At 37.8% G+C, this 5,189-nt stretch overlaps 1 pseudogene; it reads left to right on the forward strand.

Annotated features, from left to right (window-relative positions):
- Positions 1–3,448: 3,448 nt before the first annotated feature.
- On the forward strand, positions 3,449–4,293 carry LOC105503527 (annotated as a pseudogene).
- Positions 4,294–5,189: the final 896 nt, after the last annotated feature.

Raw genomic sequence — 5,189 nt, forward strand, 5'->3', positions numbered from 1 at the left:
GATAGACTGGATGAAGAAAATGTGGCACATACACACCATGGAATACTATGCAGCCATAAAAAAGGATGAGTTCATGTTCTTTGTGTGGACATGGATGAGGCTGGAAACCATCATTCTCAGCAAATTAACACAAGAACAGAAAACGAAACATTGCATATTCTTACTCATAAGTGGGAGTTGAACAATGAGAACACACAGGCATAGGGAGGGGAACATCACACACCAGGGCCTGTCAGGGGCTGGGGTGCTAGAGGAGCGATAGCATTAGAAGGAATACCTCATGTAGGTGACAGTTTGATGGGTGCAACAAACCACCATAGCACATGTATACCTATGTAACAAACCTGCACATTCTGCATTTGTATCCCAGAACTTAAAGTATGATTTAGAAACCAAATTAATTAATTAAAATTAAAATTAGAATAAATAAATACTAAAATAAAAAACACGATTATCTCTATAGATGCAAAAAAAAAGGCTTTTGATAAAATTCAACATCCCTTCATGTTAAAAATCCTTAATAAACTGAACATTGAAGGAAAATACTTCAAAATATAAGAGCCATTTGTGACAAAGACACAACCAACATCATACTGAATGGGTAAAAGCTGGAAGCCTTTCCCTTGAAAACTGGCACAAGAGAAGGATGTCCTCTCTCACTGCTCACATTAAATATAGTATTGGAAGTCCTGATGAGAACAATCAGGCAAAAGAAAGAAAGAAAAAGCACCCAAATCAGAAGATAGAAAGTCAAACTATCCCTGTTTGCAGATTACATAATTCTTTATCTGGAAAACCCCATAGTCTCTGCCCAAAAGTTCCTTGATCTGATAAACAACTTCAGCACAGTTTCAGGATATAAAATTAATGTATAAAAGTCAGTAACACTCCTATACATCAACAACATCCAAGCCAACAGCCAAATCAGAAATGCAATCCCATTCACAGATGCCAGAAAAAGAATACAATACCTAAGAATACAGCTAACCAGGGAGGTAAAAGAGCTCTACAATTAGAATTACAAAACACTGTTCAGAGAAATCAGAGATGACACAAACAAATAAAAAAAAAATTACATGCTCACAGGTAGGAAGAACCAATATCATTAAAATGGCCATACTGCCCAAAGGAATTTACAGATTCAATACTATTCCTATCAAACTGCCAATGACATTCTTCACAGAAGTAGAAAACGCTACTTTAAAATTCATACGGAGCCAAAGAAAAAAAGAGTCCAAATAGCCAAAGCAATCCTAACCAAACAAAACAAAGCAGGAGGCATCACGCTATTGGACTTCAAGCAATAATACAGGGCTACAGTAACCAAAACAGCACAGTACTGGTACAAAAACAGACACATAGGCCAACAGAACAGAATAAAGAACAGAGAAATACGGTGGCACACCTATAACCATCTGATGTTTGACAAAGCTGACCAAAACAAGCAATGCATAAAGGACTCCTCATTCAATAAATTGTGCTGGAATAGATGGCTAGCCATATGCCAAAGACTGAAACTGGGCCCCGACTTTACATCACATACAAAAATCAACTCACAATCGATTAAAGACTTAAATGTACAAGCTGAAACTATATAAACCTTGGAAGATAACCTAGGAAATACCATTCTGGACATCAGCCCTGGCAGAGATTTCATAATGTAGACACCAAAAGCAATTGCAACAAAAACAAAAACTGACAAATTGGATCTAATTAAATCTCAGAGCTTCTGCACATCAAAAGAAGCTATCAACTGAGTAAACGAACAACCTACAGAATGGGAGAAAATATGTTCAAACTAAGCATCTGACAAAGGTTCAATATCCAGAACTTATAAGGAACCTAAACTTACAAGCAAAAAACAAATAACCCCATTTAAAAGTGAGCAAAGGACATAAACAGACACTTTTAAAAGCAGACATACGTGTGACAAACAAGCATATGAAAACACGTTCAACATCACTAATAATTAGAGAAATGCAAATCAAAACCACCGGGAGATAACATCTCACACCATTGAGAATGGCTAATATTAAAAAGTCTAAATATAGCAGATACTGGTGAGGTTGCAGAGAAAGGGGAACACTTATACAGTGCTGGTGACAGTGTAAATTAGTTCAACTACTGTGGAAAACAGTGTGGTGATTCCTCAAAGAACTTAAAACAGAATTACCATTTGACCCAGCAATCCTATTATTGGTTATATACCCACAGGAATATAAATTGTTCTTCCATAAAGACACATGCACATGTACATTCATCGCAGCACTATTCACAAGAGCAAAGACATGGAATCAACCTAAATCCCATCGATGGTAGAGTGCATAAAGAAAATGTGGTACGTATATACCAGGGAATAATATGCAGCCATAAAAAAGAATGAGATAATGTCCTTTGCCAGACCATGGATGGAGCTGGAGGGCATTATCCTAAGCAAACTAACACAGGAACATAAAACCAAATACCACATGTTCTCACTTATAAGTGGGAGCTGAACATTGAGTACACATAGACACAAAAAAGGGAACAATAGACACTGGGGCCTACTTGAGGGTGGAGGGTGGGAAGAGGGTGAGGATTGAAAAACTACCTGTTGAGTATCAGACTTATTACCTGGTGATGAAATAATCTGTACACCAAACCCTCATGATACATAATTTACCTATATAACAAACCTGAACATGTACCCCATTTTAAAAGGTTCCTCCACATCTTATCAGGGCTTGATAGATCATTTCTTTTTTTAGCACTGAATAGTGTTCCATTGTTTAGATGTACCACAGTTTATCTACTTACTGAGGAACATCTTGGTTGCATCCAAGTTTTGGCAATTATGAATAAAGCTGCTATTAATATGAATATCAATGTACAAAAAAAAAAACAAAAACAAAAGTCAGTGAGGTGTTTGGTGTGCTGGTACTCTCCCATTTAACAATCAGTTTGAACACCACAGATACACTGAGCTATAAATTTATATTCATTACACTTTTCTTTATGTGAGACCCATTTCACAGCAACAGAAAGATTTAAAAGAATGAGAATACATGAAAAACAAAACACAAATTCAAGTCAGAAAACCTATTGAAAAACATAAATATCAGTTATTCTGTATAGCATTATTGAATCTATATAGAAATAGTCATCATAATAGGTGGCCTGTGCAGCATTATTAGTTTGATAATGTAATCATTAAAGAGATTTTCCATCTTCTTTTTTCGTTAACTTACTGCTTCTCCCCTCCATGCCCATCCATGGTAGGGATGAGGTAGTCTGGTACATTATTAATGTTTTGAGATTATACCATGAATGAATGAATATATATATATATATATATTCTGATACAGATTAGAAAAAGGAAATGTATCATTAGATGTTCCACTCTGAATAACAGAAGTATCTACAATTGGTAGCCGCCGCAGAGCCCGCTGCCACCACCTCTGAGCAGAAGATGGCTGTGCCACTCATGTATGCCAATCTTGGCAAATCTGCCAGGGATATCTTCACCAAGGGTTACGGATTTGGCTTAATAAAGCTTAATTTGAAATCAAATCTGAAAATGGATTGGAATTTACAAGCTCAGACTCTGCCAATGCTGAGACCACCAAAGTGACGGGCAGTCTGGAAAGCAAGTACAGATGGACTGAGCATGGCCTGACGTTTACAGAGAAATGGAACACTGACAATACACTAGGCACTGAGATTACTGTGGAAGATCAGCTTGCACTGGACTGAAGCTGACCTTCAATTCATCCTTCTCACCTAACACTAGGAAAAAAAAAAAAAAAAGCTAAAATCAAGACAGGGTACAAGTGGGAACACATTAATCTGGGCTGCGACATGGATTTCGATATTGCTGGGCCTTCCATCCAGTATGCTCTGGTGCTGGGTTACAAGGCTAGCCAGCTACCAGATGAATTTTGAGACTGCAAAGTCCCGAGTTACTCAGAGCAATTTTGCAGTTGGCTACAAGACTGATGAATTCTGACTTCACACTAATGTCTGACAGAACAGAGTTTGGTGGCTCCATTTACCAGGTGAACAAGAAGTTGGAGACCGCTGTCAGTCTCATCTGGACAGCAGGAAACAGTAACACGCTTCAGAATAGCAGCCAAGTTTCAGATTGACCCTGATGCCTGATTCTCAGCTGAAGTGAACAACTCCAGCCTGACAGGTTCAGGATACACTCAGACCCTAAAGCCAGGTATCAAACTGACATTGTCAGCTCTTCTGGATGTCAAGAAGGTCAATCCTGGTGGCCCCAAGCTTGGTCTAGGACTGGAATTTCAAGCATAAATGAATACTATACAATTGTTTAATTTTAAACTATTTTGCAGCATAGCTACCTTCAGAATTTGGTGTATCTTTTAATGTTGCATGTCTGGGATGCAAGTATTGTTAAATATGTTAGACCTCCAGGTTCAAGATGATTCAGCTTTAAGATGTTACCCTTTCAGAAGTGTAGAAGAAACCCATTTCCAAAAAAGGTTCTTTCAGTGGTAGACTTCGGGGAAACTTGGTGGCCCCTTTGAGATGCCAATTTTCTTTTTTATCTAGAAATGGCTGCAAGTGGAAGCTGATAATATGTAGGCACTTTATAAATTCATATTGAGTAAATGAATGAAATTGTGATATCCTGATAATCAAACTTTGGTTTCCTAACCCTGATTGATGAGAGGCTCACTGCCTGATGGTGTGTACAAACTCACCTGAATGGGACTTTTTTCGACAGATCTTCATGATCTGTTCTCACCCCAGTTCATCGTCACCTCTTTTACACCAAAAGGTCTGTGGGGTATGATCACTGTTTCTTTTGTGCCATTTTGGGGTGGAGAGGGTGAATGTGATGAAGCCAGTAATTCAGGACTTATTCCTTCTCGTGTTGTGCTTTTTTGCCCTTGCACCAAAGTATGAAATAGCTTCCAGGAGCTCCAGCTATAAGTTTAGAAGAGTCTGTGTGATTGTAATCACATGGTAACAACACTCAGAATCTAAATTGGACTTCTGTTGTATTCTCACCACTCAATTTGTTTTTTAGCAGTTAATGGGTACATTTTAGAGTCTTCCATTTTGTGTGGAAATAGATCCTCCTCTTCAAATGCTGTAATTAACATCACTTTAAAAAATTTGAATAAAATATTGAAACCTCAAAAAAAATGAAGTATCTACAATCACCACCCCAGAAGATACTC

The sequence above is a fragment of the Colobus angolensis genome, unplaced genomic scaffold, assembly GCF_000951035.1.
Source record: "Colobus angolensis palliatus isolate OR3802 unplaced genomic scaffold, Cang.pa_1.0 Scaffold87, whole genome shotgun sequence".
In the NCBI taxonomy this organism is placed as follows: domain Eukaryota; kingdom Metazoa; phylum Chordata; class Mammalia; order Primates; family Cercopithecidae; genus Colobus; species Colobus angolensis.